General features: G+C 37.4%; 1 protein-coding gene across 4 annotated transcripts in view; it reads left to right on the top strand.

Moving 5' to 3' along the window:
- The window catches only part of VAV3 (vav guanine nucleotide exchange factor 3), a 352,020-nt gene that overhangs the window by 290,301 nt on the left and 42,743 nt on the right, over positions 1–18,976 (top strand). The gene's annotated exons all lie outside the window — the stretch shown is intronic.

Below are 18,976 nucleotides of genomic sequence, written 5' to 3' on the forward strand. Positions count from 1 at the left end.
TCAGAGCGAAGGACATACACATCTTTTATCATATATCCTTAATTCATATTTCATTTGATCTTATTGTACATGGTAGGTTTACAATTTCATTTTCTATTTATTGCTATGTAACTGACTTTTATAAATTGATCTTTTACCCTACAACCTTGTTAAACTCACTTACAGGAATTAATTCCAATTAGTTAAATTAGAATTATTCTAGCAGATTTTTAAAAAGATTTATTTATTTTTGAGAGAGAGACAGCAAGTGAAGGGGGAGGGGAGGGATGGAGAGAGAAGGAGAGAGAGAAAATCTCAGAATCTCAAGCAGACTCCCTGCTGAGCGTGGAGCCCAACACAGTGCTCAATCTCATGCTGAGATTATGACCTGAGCCAAAACCACTTAACCAACTGAGCCACCCAGGCACGCCCATTCTAACAGATTTTTAAAATATGGACAATCATGTTGTCAATGAATAAATGTGGTTTTACTTCTTCCTTTGTAGTCTGAATGCTTTCTATTTCTTTCTTGCCTTATGATAATGGCTGGAACCTCCAGGAAAATGCTACTAGAATTAGAGGAAAGGTATATACTTGCTTTATTCCTGATCTCATGGCGGAAGGCATTAAGTCCTTTACTATTAGATCCTTTACTATTAGGTATAATGTTATCTGTAATTTTTTATAAATACCTGTCATTAAGATGAGGATGTTCTATGCTAGGCCTACTTTGCTGAAAGTTTTTACCAGTAATTTATGTTGGATTTTACCAAAAGTTCTTTCTGCATCAATTGAAGTGATTTATCATTTTTTTATAATTTATTAATTTGGTGAATTACATTGATTTTCTGATGTCGTACCAATCTTGCTTTCCAGAGATAAACCCTAACTGGTAACAATAGATTGTCCTTTTTATTTATTGTTGTTTTATTTTCTTGTAATTTATTTGTCCAGGTTTGTTAATAGTTTAGCACCCAAAGAATGAATGAGGAGCTATTCATTTCTCTTAACTTTCTGAAAGAGTTTTTATAGAATCCGCATTATTTTTTTCATGAAGTGTTTTATAGAATTTATCAGGAAAGCTCTCCAGGCCTAGAGTTTCCTTTATAAGAAGTTGGGGGGGGGGTATTTTGTTTTTTTGTTTGTTTGTTTCATTTTGTTTCGTTTTTATTACAGTTTCCTTAGTAAATATATGGCTATTCAGGTTATCGATTTCTTTCTGGGTAAGCCTTGATGGTTTTTGTGTAGACTTTATAGTAGTGTCACCTCTCGTTTCTGACACAGGTAATTTGTCTTTGCTTTTTTGTCTTCATCAGTCTAAGTAATTGGTTATGAATTTTATTAAACTCATATGAGGTTGGTTCTATTTTTCTGTTTCATATTTCCCTGATTTCTGCTCCATTCTTTATTCTTGTCTTCTTCCTTGGGGTTTAATTTGTTCTTATTTTTCTAGTTTTTTAAGGTCCTCATTGGTTTGAGAATCCTCTTTTCTAACATAGGCATTTAGTGCTATAAATTTCTAAGTACTACTTTTGCTGCCTCCTAAATGGTTGATAAAGGCTGTATTTTTATTTTTGTTCATCCTGAAATACTTCCTAGCATTTTTCCCCCCACTTTTTCACGTTCTTCTTATGGGTCATTTTAGAAGTGCACTATTTAGTTTTCAAATAGGGGTTTCCCAGATATATTTCTGTTTTAGTGATCTTGTGCCTCTGGACGATGAACTTGCAAGTGTTGTTTGTCTTTTTTTTCCCTCCCTGCCACGGTGGAAAAGGTTGGGTAGAGTGAGCTAGAGCGGAGTATTTTCTTCCCCACCTCCCCCACCCCCCACTACTTCATATATTATGAGGTATATTACACTGGTAATACCTCAACTGGTCAGGCTTCCTTTAACAAGTTTTTCCTGAGGACACGTCTTATTAAGAAGAGCAGAGTGGGAGCACCTGGGTGGCTCAGTGGAATGAGCATCTGACTCCCTTTGATTTCAGCTCAGGTCATGATCCTGAGATCCAGCCCTGCATGTGGGGCTCCCTGCTCATTGGAGACTCCGCTCCCTTTCTTCTCCTTCTCACTCCACTCACACGCATACACATTCTTTCTCTCTCTCTCTCTCTCTCTCACTCACTCAAATAAACAAATAAATCTGAAGAAGAAGACAAAGACGAGCAGAGTGCCTTTTCTCCTCCTTCTGCCAGAAGCTGGGGATTTTCCTCTCCTGTTGACTGTATGAATCTGGCCAAGCTCCTAAAGGTAGTCTTACAATATCGTGGGTTTCCCCTATGATGGCTCCCCCTGGACTGTTTAACTCTCAGAGTTGTAAGCACTGAACTTTCGGTAATTTGTCAATACCAGTTCAGGTTTTCCTAGCCCAGCACTGGCACTAGATCCCACAGCAGTCTCTGCTGGGGAGTCTCTGCTCTGGAAAGTTGTGACTCCCTGTTCCATTCCTGGGGGCTGAGGTTTGTCCCGTGTCTTTCCCTCTCTTAGGGATCCAAGAATTGTTGATTTTTTTCAATCTATTCAGTGTTTTACTAGTTAGGCCGGGTGATGTCTAGCAAGATTCTTAAATGAAGAACTAGAAACCTGGTGTTCTTTTTACTAAATTGTATTGCCTCCTATTCTTTTTAGATGATAAGAAAGACATTATTATTTGTCATTTCCTTTCAACGGCCTGGGAGCATGAAGCTTTTCTGGTATGGTGGTATAATGGCTTTGGAAACTCTCAGGAAAATTGTAAGAGAAATGAGGCCTTTGTATGACAAAATGTATGTGTGTATCTGTTAAGGGGAAGATGGCTAATGTCTAGAGCAGAGAAAAACAATTAGCACATTTATTTCAGATCAGCAAATATATATTGAGTGTCAACTCTATACTCACTTCTCAGACACTGCTCATATTTCAATTATCAACTCCGATTTTTGGTTTGACATTATGTCTCCTGTCTTTAGAGGATCCATTCATGCTTGCTGGGAGCTAGCAATATGTTTGAATTTTCAGAGATAAATTAAAAGTTCATCTAATGTTTTCAACAAGGATGTAGTATAAGTCAGAATTATCTTATGCATACTTTTTAGCCAGTCAATGTATTTTTTAAGCCAACAGATTCTAGCCTTATTAACAGGAACAGTGGCACTGTGAGAAAAACCTGATTCAAGTCATGCATCTGTCGCCAACTAGTTGTGTGGCTTGGGTCAAGATACTCAGTCACCACGTGGCTTTGTTTCTTCTTTTGTTACAGAACAGGATGGGACCAGAGCTGTACTCACAACTCTGAGTCCTCTGGGGCTTTGCTATAATGTCAACACACAACCCCACTTCTAGATATCAGGGTACAATTGGTCTGGGTTCAGGAGAACCCTAGATAAATTTTTTTTTAAAGATTTTACTTATTTATTTGACAGAGATCACAAGTAGGCAGAGAGGCAGGCAGAGAGAGAGAGAAAGGAGGCAGGCTCTCTGCTGAACAGATAGCCTGATGTGGGGCTCGATCCCAGGACCCTGGGATCATGACCTGAGCTGAAGGCAGAGGCTTTAACCCACTGAGCCACCCAGGTGCCCCAACCCTAGATAAGTTTAATGTAAGCCTTGACTAGGGTGATCCAATGATTTCAGCTTACTCCTTGGTCTTGGATAGCACACCGGCTTATTAAGCATAGCTACAAGATAAGGTGTCACTGTGAACTTGATCAATACTTTGTATCGGATAGTTACCAAACAAAGGGAACATTTTCAAAGAACTAATATGCAATTAAAATATATTTGCCACAAACTTCATACTGAACTTGATGTAAGTGTTTTCTTTGATTAAAAAGTACTTCACATCTTACAATTCTCCAAGCCTATCGTGATGAAATCAGCTTTTGTTTTACACGTTGTACATATGGAAGGTATATGTAGGAAACTGGTCTGGATGTGAACTTACCCTTGTACTTAATGGCATGATTTAGAATGATGTGTTTTAAAATTTTCTTTTTAAAAAAACTTTTAAAAAAATAGTTTATTTATTTATTTGAGAGAGAGGGAGAGAGACAGAGAGAGAGAGAGCATGAGCAAGGAGAAGGTCAGAGGGAGAAGCAGACTCCCTGTGGAGCTGGGAGCCCTATGTGGGACTCGATCCTGTTACTCTGGGATCGTGACCTGAGCTGAAGGCAGTTGCTTAACCAACTGAGTCACCCAGGCACCCTAAAAATTTCTGAAAAAAATCTTTCCTCTATATTGAATATAGATGTGTAAAGAATGTTGCTGTTTTGATCCTTTGAAGTTACAGCAGTTTGTGTGTGTGCTTGCAGTGGTTCCGTATACATTACTTTGTTGATAATCGTATTCAAAGAAGACAAGTACTTTATGGTTTGCATCCTAAAGGATGTGACTCTGCCCTGTGTGTGCATGTGCATCTATGTGTGTATGTATTTAATTGCTTCTGAGAGGATAGTTTTTAGGCACCTCCGTTTTGGTCCCTACCCAATTGGTTTGGTCTCATTAGAGATTGCATATAATTAGCACCAGAAAAATAAGTGTTTTTCTTTTCTGTGTTACAGTTTAGGAAATTGTAGCTCATTTTGCTGAGTGGTGGTTACTGATTCTGCCATCTATTGACATCATGACCTTACATAGATTACTCTTTGTTTTATCATCTGTAAAATGTTTTATAAGGGCCTCAGTTTTATCATCTGTAAAATGCATACAGAATAAAATAAATGATATATGAAAGAGGTCTAGCCCAGTGCTCATTAAATAGTAGCTTCTAACATTCATCCATTCATTCATCCAAGTACTTTGAAGATTTTATTTTTATTCATTTGACACAGAGAGAGAGATCACAAGTAGGCAGAACAGCAGGCAGAGAGGGTGGTGGGAAAGCAGTCTCCCTGCTGAGCAGGGAGGCCGATGTGGGGCTTGATCCCAGGACCCTGGGATCATGACCCAAGCCAAAGGCAGAGGGTAACCCACTGAGCCGCTCAGGCACCCCTCATCGAGGTACTTTGGGTCTTACTTCATGTTTTGTACTGACCACAAAAAAAGACAACAGGTTTATAACCTTGTGGTTTAATGACCTAAGGAACGATCAAAGCTCAGAATAGGTGATGCAGCTGGTTTCCATGTAAAGTTTTGTGTTAACACTTTTATAATTATATTGCTACAAATACATGTAAAGTTAAAACTGTGGGTAACAATATAGATATTGCAATATTACAGTGGCTTTGCATTTGAATTTCAAAAATGTCTTTTGTACTAGTTAAGTGCTTTGGCTTATTTGGAAATTTTCAAGAAATTATGCTTTTAAGATTAAACTGTTTTCTTCTCTTCTTTCAAGTGAGTCACTTCACTCATTAGTGTAGAAAGTTGAATTTTATTGTAGACTGTCATGTTTTCTACATATTCTATGTCCAGAGAATACAAATTATCCTCCACTTTCTATCAGGAACTTTCTATGAATAGCTATTATAGTCTAGTCTATCTTATTATTATAACAACAGTAATTTCTAATGCTATCAAAGTGAGTGGGTATCTGCATTTTCATTATAACTTCTTTCAAACAATGAGTTGACAATTGAGCTGTAAAAATATTCTATGTATGGTCCTTGCATTGAAGGGATTCATTTTGGCAGCTTTTTCTTGTCATCTTTGTTGTCTTCTTTCTCTTTCCTTGAAAGTTCCATAAAATTGTCTTCAAGTGAAATGAATATAAAAGAGGAAATTGGCCATTTAGAGTACATTTCCTAGTGCAGGTGTAAGGCCTAGTTTTTACTGAGAGTAACAACATATGGAACCATTCTGATCATGTCATTGGACTGATGACAAACCTGTTGCTTTAAAGTTGTTTCAGTATGTGAGAATAAGGACTTAGGAATGAAGGAGAACATTCTTCATGCTGAGAGAGACTATTTCTATTAGAAACTTTACTTTCCCAAAAGAGGTACAAAGAGGGCAAGACAAAGAAGCAAGCAAATGTAAAATCATGCCATGCCAACTATGGGGTCTTTTTTTTTTTTTTTTAAACAGTAAAGAGCTTTATGTATTTTCTTCTTATAATAAAGCTTATGAAACAATGAGGACCCTCTGTCCTATATCATGGGGTTTTATTTGCTCCATTGCCATTTATGAATACCCAAATGTTCCACAGGGAGAATTTTGTAAGCTAACTGGAACCAAAAGACAATTATAACCAGGAGAACTGTAATCAGTGTGCCAAAAATATATATTTTTATCCACAATGAAAGTTAAATAACCTAGAAAAATAGTTGTGATACTTCACACTTACAAATCATGCATCTACATGATCTTTATTCTAAGGAGTGAAAATGTTTTTACACACATTCTGATTAATTCACAGAAATCTCCATAAAGAGGGTAAATTGAAATTGTGGTTTTAAAGGGCCAAATTTATCACCCATCTATGTATGTTGGCATTTGCAGGATTAAAATTAGACTTTTTCAGACTTCTCTTCTCCTGCCTTAGTTCCATATGTTAGACTATCCTACCTTTGTTTTAGGAGAATCATTTGTAATTCTTAACACCTCTCAAGAAAAAAAAATACATTTTTAAAGGCGGTTTAGTTCTTCTTTGGTAGAACAATCAGGAAACACAGCATTGCTTTATGTAGCAGTTTCAGCTTTTTAATTTTTTTTCTCTTTGCCTCAAAGGAAAAACTGAAAAGTCAGAAAATAAGTCTGGAGAGAGCTTGAGAGTCTCCTGAGGGAAGCATTCCTCATTACCCTGCTTGGGGAGAGGGTGGAGTAGGGGTGGCTCTTGACTTGGCCATGGGCAATTAGGTGATAACTTCCCCTTTGCAAACCTTAAGAGACTCTTAACTCTAGGAAACAAATGGAGTGTTGCTGGAGGGGAGGTGGGCTGGGGTGTGGGATAATTTCGAGATGAGCATTAAGGAGGGCCCTTGTTGTAATGAGCACAGGGTGTTCTATGAAACTGATGAATCATTGGATTTTACTCCTGAAACTAATAATATAGTATAAGTTAACTAAATTGAATTTGAATAAAAAGGATTTTTTAAATCCGCTTTGCTACCATCTTTGCCCTAAAGCGCAGTTGTCATGTATGCATGCAACAGATGACCCCTTCTTAGTTTGTAAGAAACTTGACTTCCTATATGCCTGATATATTTAGCACTGATTACAATTCCATTGCTTATAATTGGCCATTCAGATGTCCAGGTGATTTTTTTTTTTTTAAACAGATATGTTTTCCTCATTTTAACCTGGAAAACAAAACAAAACTAAGGGTTCAGTCAGGGAGAATCTTTTTCATAGAAGACATGCTTTTTCAAAATTATAGCTATTGATTCATATTTTACACTCTGTCTGAATTTACCCTTCTACTTCCCATTCTTTAGCTAAATGCTTCTTTACCATCAAGGCTCAGGTTGGGGCACCTCCTTTGAGGTCTTCTCTGAACCTGACAAAAGGGTTTCTGGCATAACACTTCCAGTGTATCCTCAATGGTCTGTTCATGGTTCTCTCTGCCTGATTAGAGCGCTCCAGAAAGTTAAGAACTGTGACTTTCATCTCTTTATCTCTAGCGCCTATCCTAAAATAGGCATTCAGTCCATAGGTCTGGAATGAATAATGCTATTCAGACTGCTGTTTCTGTACTATGTTATTTACAAGTTTTCAAACTCATTGTTTATGAACTCAACTTATACTTTACGATGTAACCGAGAGACCATTAAAATATTCCTTCATCTTGTCAGAGTTAAATTTATCCTTGTTCTCTCAGAATAGTCTTTAAGCTATTTAACCTTATGTCCTCAAATTCCTCATCTATAAAATGGGGATTTTAATACCTAAATGACACACAAGGGTATTATAAAAATCATAGGAAGTAAAATTGAAAGAAAATGGAAAAGGAGAAAAAGTTTATTTCTGTATAATGACTGATGATTTTGAAAGATAAGCTTCATTTTTCCAGAAGTGGGAAAATGATTGTTTTTTTTTTTAATTTTTTAAAATTTCATCTTCCCCATGTTTCCATATGAAGAGTCCCACTAACATATGTAGGCTCATAGAAGCCTACTCTTCCCTCCCAATTCCTGTATCCAATTCTTGAAATTTCTTTAATCAGATGTTAAACTTTCTACTCCTAGACATAAAAGCACAAATGATAAATCCTGAAGGGAATAGTTCATTTAAATAAGTAGGCTAAATCATGAGCCTTTCTCTCAGAGCAAGGTTGGATGAGGAAAGTGTAAGTAAGATGGCTCAGGAAAGGGAAGGAGAGTAGGAAGGAACACAACAAGGCAGGGGTTTACAGAAAACAAACTTTGCTTGGGGGATGATTTGCTTACTTCTGGACTCAACTGTAAGCAGTATTGACCTTTTCTGTTAAAAGCCTTAAGCAGTCTGTCCTATACCACAGGACCTGCCCAGAAACCCTCTGGGGTCAGGGAAGGGAGGTGCAGTGGAGTGGAGTTAGTAGGTCTTTACTCCTGGCATCTCTCCCTGCAACTTTAGTAGCCAAGTCATTTCAAAGGAGTCTCTTCCTTTGCTCTACATTAAGAAACTTATCTCGTTTCTTCTAGACCACACAGGAATTTTAGCTACAATAAAAGTGTGTGTGTGTGTGTGTGTATATATATATATATATATATATATATATATATATATATATGTATGTTTTTGGTTGTTGTTTTTAACTCCCTGATCTGCAGTTCAGGTGCCATTCTGTATCATAACCAGAGGCAAATAAGAAGATGAAAAGGGACGCCTGGGTGGCTCAGTTGGTTAAACAGCTGCCTTCGGCTTGGGTCATGATCCCAGCGTCCTGGGATCGAGTCTCACGTCGGGCTCCTTGCTTGGCAGGGAGCCTGCTTCGCCCTCTGCCTCTGCCTGCCACTCTGTCTGCCTGTGCTCACTCTCGCTCCTCTCTCTATGACAAATAAATAAATAAAATATTTAAAAAAAAAAAAAAGAAGAAGAAATTGAACAAAAAGTTTTTAAAAGAATCAAATCTTTGTTAAGAAAACTGATTCTTGACACCAAAAGGTTCATTGCTTTGGCACTGTAAACTATAGAATAAACATCTCTGGGAACATCTCAGATGGCCTGCCCCAGAGCATTTCTTTGTGAAATCCCAAACTTGGTTTTTGTCATGGCAGGGATACTGTTTTAGGCAGTACTGGAGCATAGTTTCAGGGTCTTCCTCAGTTGACCTTGACTTTGCTTCTTAACTGCTTCTCACCACTTGCCCATCCCTTGGATAAAGTCAGGAGAAGCCACGGCAGAATTGAAATTGTGGATGTGGCAGTAAAAAGCCACGTGAAAATAGTACAGCTTATGTGGTAATAGTATGTCATGTAATCATAAGACCTTTATTTTGACAGGTGTTTACCTCAAAATATTGCATTAAATCAGGGTCCCTAATTACAGGGAAGAAGAAAAAGGCAGAGCCTGACTATAATAGAACAGGAGAAGCCCGGGAGAGATGATTATAGACGATAATAGACATTAGTGAAGGCCCGTAAGAAACATTCTCCCTGGGTGATTGCCAACTGGCTTTGATTGAATAGATCATAAACTGAGTTTGCAGGAATGTTTCCAAGTGTACAGACTGTATTGTGGGAATTGGCAAGCCTCCGACAAAGTGGGTGAGGTCCTAACTGTTAACTCTCAAGATGGGCATTTTTGGTTAACAGCTCTTCACTTGTATTTTTCCTTTGTTTGGTACAGGGCAAAATGTAGGTTATAACGTCCGTAGGGGAGAACACCGCTGTCTAAGGAGAAGTTTAGACAGTGAAGTCTTTTTTTTTTTCCCAACAGAAAGCAACATTATTAAGGGGATAGTTCTGAGGAATTCTGTTGTGGTATATTTTCTTCTGTTATTTCATTACCATAGAAGCTGCATTCTGCCATAATTACTACAAGGACGTGTCAGTCACAGAATACCTTCAGTGGACCACCGATCCACAGTTACATCTATGATATGGCTGTTGATTTGGCACCACAAAGGGTTTCAGTAGAGTGCACAGGTCTGTGCCTTCGAGACTTGGGTCCAAATAATTTCTCAGGTTATAACATATATTGGATTTTAATTATTCATAGTAATTGGAATTCCTGAAGAGTGAATGAAGGAATATCATTTCTAACAAGTCAATCATGTATACCCTGGAGAATAGAGGACTTTACACCGAGGTAAAATGAAAGTCATTTAGGACCTGAAATGTCTTTATCTTCTATGAATAAGTGTAACCAGATTCAATTACTGACACATAATATCCCTAATTAAGAATTTGTGGATCAGATACTTCTTAGTAACAGTAACGGACAGGAGAACTGTAGGGATTTAGGAAAAGGGCTCATGTAAGCAAAGAACAGTGGTAAAAGAGAAATTCTTGAGTCAAAAAAAAAAAAAAAAAGAAAGAAAAAAATCCTTGGGTCAAACCCTGTCATTTCACGGGCAAGAATATTGAGCCATAAAAGGTTAAATGACTTACTCAAGGATCAGAAAGGCAGGAATAGAACATCAGACTCCTGACTGTCTATCCATATCAAATTTTTACCTCCTAGGTCTTTTCTCTAGTCCAAAATTCTGCAAAAATCTATGAAAATGACCAAAGCAAAATCTAATTAAGGAACCGACATCATCTGAATAAGATCCTTGAAGGTGATAACTATGTTTAGTCATTTTTAATCCCCTAGTATGTAACATAATCCCTCATAAATATCAGGTAGTCAATACACTTTTCATTAAAGTAGTGATTTTGTTCTTAGTAGAAAAGTAAATTCTTCAAAAACATCTAATGCTGCCATGAGCATTTGACATGTATGGTGCCATTACTCAGGATATTTCCTTTGTGATTACTTAAGATTAAAATCACCAAGGATAGGAAAACATCCATTGGTTGTTTGCCAGGATTAGAAATATGAATTTCTATATTTTGGACCTCTATCAAGCCTGGTTTACTTTTTGGGTTATATGGCCTCTCTCTAAATAGAATTTCTTCCAAGAGTGGTAGATCCTTGTTCTTTCCAGATTTTGTAGTAAGTAACCACTTGGGATCTGGCCTACCTACATTCAGATTGGTTTTTGCTTGCTAATTTTTTTTTTCTTTCATCAAAGGTATGCTCTTCTTTCCTTCACCAGAAACATAGTTAATAAGTTTTGATTCAGGATTACATCACATACAATATCTTACCTAGTGAAACTTTAGAGAAAAAGCCTCAGGACATGAAAAACTAGAGCCCTCTTCCCTGCTAGAGAAGTCCAGGAACCCCACAGAATACATTTTTTGGATAATAAGAAAATGTTCTACAAAGTCTCATTCTGCTATTATATTCATCTCACAAATAATAAGTGTAGAACTATATCTTATGACTTTTTAGTGGGTTTCTCTTAGTGCACATTTCACAACTTTTAGTTTTTTTGGTGTTTTTTTTGGGGGGGGTTGATACTTCTTTCTGCCAAAATCTCAGTGATGTAGTAAACACAATCTTGTGTGCATTCAAAAAGCCATCAAATATCGAAGCTTTGGTCACATGTTTTGATGATTTGATGCAATTATAAGCCCTTATAAACCAAAGATACATTTCAAAGATCCAAGATACAAGTTTTTTTTAAAGTTATTCGGAATTCTGGGCCTATGACAGCCACTTAACTATGAATGAACTAGGTTAGGAATATGAATTTTATTGTCTTTTGAAAACCTTTAGGGTTTATGCATTGGACAAAAATTTAAAATGCTATTCTCTTTTGACTAATAAATGGTAAAAGTGTTTGGCTATGTTTTTGTTCTTTTGTATGTTTGCGTGAATATTTTGGAATTCATTGTAATGACCATTATGCAATTACGCTTGATAAATTTTCAAGTTGTTCACTGGTGGAAAAATGTCCATCTTACTTGTCATGCAAGAAGCAATGACCAAAGAAGTGTGTACTTGCATGAAAACATTAGCACATTTGAAATAAGGAAATGGATTATCTGAATATAGTATTTTTTTGTTCAGGTGAAAGTTATACAGGAGTCTATGTTACTTCTGGTTTAGCAGACTTGTCTAAATATAAGGAGGATGGTGGGATTATTACCGGGCTAGGTATTTCTCTTTTAATAACACATGAATAGTCAACAAAAAAATTTAGAAGTGAGAAAATTGATTGGAAATCATAAAAAAGCAGTATTGTGGAAAAAATAGAAAAATTGTTATTTTTAGCAGTCATTAAGTGTTTTCAGACAAGTTCATTCTTTGATCCTTGTATTACCCTGGTGAGGCACATGTGGCAGACCTTGTCATCATTCTTGTTTTACCATGGAGATTTGCCCAAGGTTGTAGTTTTTTGTTATCTTTTTTTTAATAGCAGAGCTGGAAAGAGAATGAGCTCTCCGAAAGCCACATCCCTCCTGAATGGTAGTGATTTTTCCGAGTTTTCCTAGAACTAGTACTGATGTATATTTAACTACTAACAATGGTTATAGTATGGTGGCAGCTAGGGTCACAGATGGCTCCTTATCAAAGGTTATAATTTCAGTCAGCGTCTTTGTCCTGGTCTTCTCTCCTTTTCCAGTCCTTTGGTTCTATCACACATGATCACAAAGCCTGTCAGAATAATTCCAAAAATAGTGCTTGGTACAAGCTATCCATCATCCATCCACCCATCTGGTCAGTAAACTAATTTGTATATTTGCCTAGATTCCCATGATTCATGCCTACCCTGTATGTCTTCTTTCCACCCTATACCCAGACTGTACATTTCTGACAGTGAGAGAGGACTAGGTACAATGACAGTTGCTCTGGCCATTCCCCATGTCTGATAAATTGCTTAGTAATCTCCACAGCACCTTCATGCATACGTTGAAAGTGTTTAGGGCATTGTAACTTGGGAAAATTTCCAATCTTTCATAAATAACCATTAATCTGTTCCTTTTAAATTCAGCTTTCCACATCTGTTTCAAATTGTTCAGTGCTATTCCAGGAGTGCATTAAACCTCCAATCCAGGTGGTATTAAGGGGATAAATGAGCCACAGGGAAAAGACACTCTGTATTTTTCTTAGAGCAATCTTTCTCCTTTTTGCAAAGTTAGGAGCCAAGCAATTTACGATTAAGATTTTTGGAGGATATCCTCTGTCATTTTAAGCCATCCTCGTCTATGGGTTTTGAAAAAGCAGTTTCAGCTCTGCTATGTTAGCACCCATTAATGTTTTTCTCTATACTGGTAGATTATAAATATCATTTCTACCATCAAACTTAATGTAGTTTTAATTCATTATGGTTTACTGTGGATTCTTATTAGGGAAAAATGAAGAACAGTTATAATCTAAGATCAGTTAGAAATAAGGAAGTGTTTGAATATGCATTTATATTTATGATGTTCAGGAATTTCAGAGAAAGTTATCAATAATTTTAGTTTGATACATTTTTCTATAGGGAGCAACTTGCTTTTCAGGACAGAAGGCATTATTATTTTATGAATTATTATTTAATATTATTTTGCTTTGTATCTGCTCTACTTTAGTTAATGAAAATTATAAAGGTGCATCTTTTCTTACCATAGATAGCCCATAACTTATTTTCTCAGAGACTTCCCAAAGAAAATATTTTCATCAGAATGAATCAACCGGGACCGTTAGATTTACAAAAGTCTCCTCGCATAATAGAGAGAATGCTCAGCAGAATAAATGCATATAAAGATAGAACTCTATGGTACACCAGATGACATGTAACTCTGAAAGAGGGATGTTTTCAAATTGACCTCGAAGATGTGAAGGGACTGTCAAGAACCAATATTAGACAGGGGGCTAACTAGAAAATAAGATTTTTTTATCTCTGGCATTTGTAAGGGGCATAAAAGGAACGACACGTTGATTATTTGACCCACAATACACCGTCCACCCAGGAATGCAAAGAGGAAGAAAATTCAGCTGCATGCCTCTTTCAAAGTTAGTAAAAATTTCATAGATCATCACATAAAGTGCACAAAATCACTAGCTTTGCAAATGGCTTATTTCGTAGCTACAGTCTGCTGTTCCATCCACGCAGCACAGGGGACTGACAGCTGCTCCACCCATTAGCATTAATGAATTATCAATGTACATCCCACACACATCCACCAGGGAAGCAAAGACACTCCTCCTACACATTACTTTGTTTTTTAATCTTCCAAATGTTGTAGGATGCTTATTACCTTAAGTGGAAAGTCATTGAATACAGCACGTATTCTCTCCCATAGCTAGAACTGACATCTCCTAGGATGTCAGGAAATGCAGCTTTATTCATCTGTTAAGATATGTTAAATTATCTCTCACCTCTTTGTTATCTAAGGGATGTCTAAGACCATTAAAGAAATGTAACCTGCACTGCTAAGGCATTTCATTGAGGGAAAAACAATTCAGAATGACCTTGGTACTCTGTTGAGATATAATTTCCCTCTCCTGAGGAAACTCCAGTAGTGTTCTTGAAATGTAGAGAAAAAGAACAAAATGGTTTTTGATACAGTTAACTGTATGTCCTGGTTTACCCCTAACTCTCCCAATGTATCCCTTTTGTCCTGGCATGGTTATTAATTACTACCCTTTTCTCTCAAAAGATCCTGGTTTGGACAGAAAATTGCATGTTTACCCTAGTTTTAGGACATTCCTTACATGACCATGACCCTTCCTCTAATGTCTAGGACAGTTTCCATTCATGCCTTTCAGGTGGAATCTTGGTTCTATAAAGGAAGAATGACCAAAAAAAAAAAAAAAAAAAAGCTGAGCCTGTCCATACACCTTCAGAAGTTAAAAAATTCATTAATGTGTCTCCTAGTCTTACGTTTGTGTTCTCACCTCCTTTCTCTCTGTTTCATGCATTGTCTTCTTCAGCAGGCTGCTTGCTTCTATAAAATGTCAGAGATAGGTCAAGCAGTGCCATTATAAGAATATTTTCCTATGTAGAAACATTCAGTGTTTCTCAGTGCCTCACTGTGTAAAACAAAGTGTGGTATATTTTCCTCTTTTCAGTTAAGAGGAACTTAAGCTCATGCTACTCACTAACATGGAACTCTCAGGTTGAGAAATACCTCAAATTGCCACATTTATGAAATAGTCACTCTGTATTTGCATTCTCTTGTAAAAACTGACATTGTTCTGGATTCCAAGAATTCAGTCCAGTAAAGGAAAAGACCGTGTAGACCAATACCGACCTCCACGATACAGTGTACTACAAACAATCTGGAAAGGTGTCAGAAGAGGACAGGGTGAGATTAAATTGCGCCTGCAGAGTGAAGATGTTTTTATAGAAGAGATGACAGAGTAGGAATGTGTGAGCCAAGCTTTGGGGGAGGAATAAGTGAAAGGATCAATCTGTATGAAGGACCCTGTGTCGGTTTGGTTCTAGATGCTGGTCAACATGCCTGTGACGAGCTATCACTGCTTCTCTTGAACGCTGCTTTCCGTAGATGAAGACCATGGGCTCTTTTTCTGACTAATGTGAATTGACAGTTCACCATTCTTATAGCTGTAATCTTCCAGGTTGCTGATTTCTCTTCAGCTCTAGTTTTGAAGGACCATCATAGAGCTCTGCCTCTGGCCTCTCCCCTGCAAAACAGATTGGTTTCCTTTAGTGTGCTCTCAGAGGTCTGATTTTACTTTTTAAAAACAGTCACTCTTGTCTTTTCCTCTTCTGAGGCTTCTTTGGTGTAGGGCTCCCCCCACATACCCGTACATGTTGTACTCAAGTAACAGTGCATGCAGTCATGTAAAAAGGTCTGGCTAGGCACGCAGACCCCAAATATCCTGGTTATTTTCTTGTACCTCAAGGTCATGCTTAAAATAGATAAGGCACTCCGAGAATGCAGTTGAAGGAGATGAACACTTCATTCCAGCCTTATAGCTACTGTGTTCTCATCACCCTCCAATCTGTGACTCTCCTCCCTCTGTTCCATCCTTCTTGCCTCCTAGGTAGACTAATTCCTATAAGCTCTTTTATCTTCTTCTGTGTACATTTTCTTCCATGATAGTCTTGCTCCATTGACTTTCAAGTTCCCCTCTGTGTAATTGTCATCTAAAACCAGGTTATCTATTTGGGTGGCTTATGTAATCACCTCCATCCTTGGCAGCTGGACTCAAGTCTTTAGCTCCCATGGTCTCCTCTTCACCCACTCGCCAGGCAAGCCCTGTTGACTCTAGTGCCACAATATCTCTAGTACCAGTTTCCCCTCCACCTTTACTGTGATACAGTTCTCTAATGATACTCTCACCTACCACACCATGCCCATCTACAAGCCAGCTTGCACACTGAGGTCAGTTTACGCCTTCTAAAGCACAGCACTGCATCACTGAAACCCCCTCACCACTGATAAATCCAAATGTCTCCGTCACACTGGGTCCCTGCCGCCTCTTAGCTCCATGTCCCTCCATCCTCCTCTATGAGTCTAATGCTTGTGCGGAGAGGCAGTACCGAGCTCTGAACTTAGAACATCTGAATTTGAATCCTGGTTATGTCACTTGCTGACTCTGTGATCATGGGGTGATCATTTAACTTTACTGTACCTCATTTTCCTCACCTGTAAAATGGGGATCGTAATTGGGCCTACCACAAAGGATCACTGTAAAGATTATGAAATGCTCAGAGTGGTGTATTCAGTAAGGATGCACTAAGTATAAGCCATTATTAGACTTACTTGTGTTTCCTATGCACAACCTGTATTTTTACACCCCTGTCCCTCTCTCATGCTTTATTTTGTTTTCAAAATGTTCTCCTCCATTTCCATTTCTATATGTTCACACCCCACACATTTTATATTCACGTGCCCCTGCTCTCTTCTATGTAGCTTTCAGACAAACCCCTAATACTGAAAATATCTTTCCAATTTCCATAGCCTCTCCTCTGCACCCAAGAATATTTAGCTCTTTTCACCATGTATTAAATGGATGTGTATATGTATCTTCATTCTGAGAAGATTAGGGGGAGACAGGAAATGATTGATGAATTCTTGCATTTTCCTAAGTGTTTAACCAAATCAATATTAGATACTGTATTTGTTGAATAAATGAATGCATCTTCTACTTGTTCATTTACCTTTTTCCCTGATACGCAAGTGCGATACAATTCTTGAACCTTGCTCCAATGAACATCTTGTCCTTGCTCGGTTATTTGCTTTCCCTCGGTCTGAATCCTGCCTTTCCTCTTCTCTTTTCTGTTCTTTTTACCTTCCTCCAACCCTTCCCCCTTTCCTGTTATACCTTCCCTCTCTCTTTCCCATACCTCTCCCACCTTTTCCCCTTTCTCCCCCTTCTTTTCTTTTTCCTCCTCATCCTTTAATTCTGGATTCCCACTTTATAAAATTCCCACAAACTCCTAGCTAAGCTCCTTGGGCACAAAAGGATGCTGTTTCAAGAGGGAAATATTTGCTGAACATTTTTTTTGTTACTTTTCTTTGTCAAAAATAGTTGAGCATGTAATATGCAGTCATAATGCTATTTACTCATCTTAGCTACTGAGAGGAAGAAATGGTTAAATAGCAAATAAAAATAAACCCAATTTTTGGACAAGAAGAAGGCATAAGAACTTTTTAATATCATGTTCTAATTGCTGTAGTGTGTTTTGAGTGTAGTCTGTCTTTTTGCAGAAAGGATAGGGTCAGCGTAGGGTCAGTGTCATAGTGTCATAAGGTTTTGTGTATGTTTGAAGTAAAACAGAATGTTACATTGTTTCAGGTATGCAGCATAGTGATTGGACAGGTACATATGTTATGCTGCGCTCACCGCAAGTGTAGCTGCCATCCATCACCATACAACACTATTAAAATACCATTGACTCTATTGCCTCTGCTTTATTCTGTACCTGTATTCCCTGTACCTTTTATTCTGATGCCTTATTCTTTCCATAACTGGAAGCCTGTATCTCCCACTCCCTGTTACCCCTTTCATTCATCCCCCCAACTCTCTTCCCTTTGGGAATGACCAGTTTGTTCTCTGTATTTATGGGTCTGTTTCTGCTTTTTGTTTTTTCACTTGCTTTTTTAGATTCTGCATACAAGTGAAATCATATGGTATTTGTTTTTCTCTGTATGACTTTTTCATCTAGCATGATACCCATGCTGTCACAGATGGCAAGATCGCATCCATTCTTATGACTGAGTACTATTTCATTGTATGCGTACACCACATCTTCTTTATCCAGTCGTCTATCAATGGACACTTGGGTTGCTTCCATAGCTTGGCTATTGTAAATAATGCTGCAATAAACATAGAGGCTCATGTATCTTTTTGAATTCATGTTTTTGTTTTCTTTGCATGAATACCAGTAGTGGAATAACTGGATCATATGGTACTTGTATTATTTAAGCTTTTGAGGAAACTCAATACTGTTTTCTGCAGTGGCTGTATCAATTTACATTCCCTGATGAGTTTTTTTTTTTTTATTAAGAAAAATTTGTTCAAAGGTCTCCAAGAGTAAACTCATATTTTTTTTGTCCATTTGGTGTTTAGGTTTTCCTAAAAGTCTGCTAATTTCTTCCCTCTCTTTTCATTTATGATGTCATTTTAACCTACAATCCTTCCTCCAACATCATAACTGTCTTTACTTGATCAGCATCCTGTCATTTCTCCTAAATCTGAAAACTATCTAAAACATCATCATGTTGTTTTCCATTTCCACAAGTCTTGAAATGTCTCCTATCTTGTTGGAGGAATGTTCTTATGAGTTCTATTAAAGATGCCAATAGTAACCATTTAAATCACATTTCTAATTGTGAGCCTGCACAAAACCAATGTATCTACTTGTATTAGTGAACATAAAATACAAAGATTCAATACGCTGTTATCTCTAAATTGGATTGAGGGATATAAAATTAACAAGATGGAATGGTAGTTTGGGAAGTCAAACTTGAATCCTTCTTTTATAATTGTCAGATGAAACAACACGTAACGTTTAATAAATTTAAAACCTCTTTGATTCTGCTTTCTTTCCTCAACCATTGTAGGTTAATGTGTAGGAATGGATAAAACATGTAAATAATTCTGAGAATCCTGATTAACAACACTATGTACAAAGCATTATGAGATTATC

This window comes from Mustela putorius, unplaced genomic scaffold (assembly GCF_011764305.1).
Source record: "Mustela putorius furo isolate JIRA1106 unplaced genomic scaffold, ASM1176430v1.1 tig00000585_pilon_pilon_pilon, whole genome shotgun sequence".
In the NCBI taxonomy this organism is placed as follows: Eukaryota; Metazoa; Chordata; class Mammalia; order Carnivora; family Mustelidae; genus Mustela; species Mustela putorius.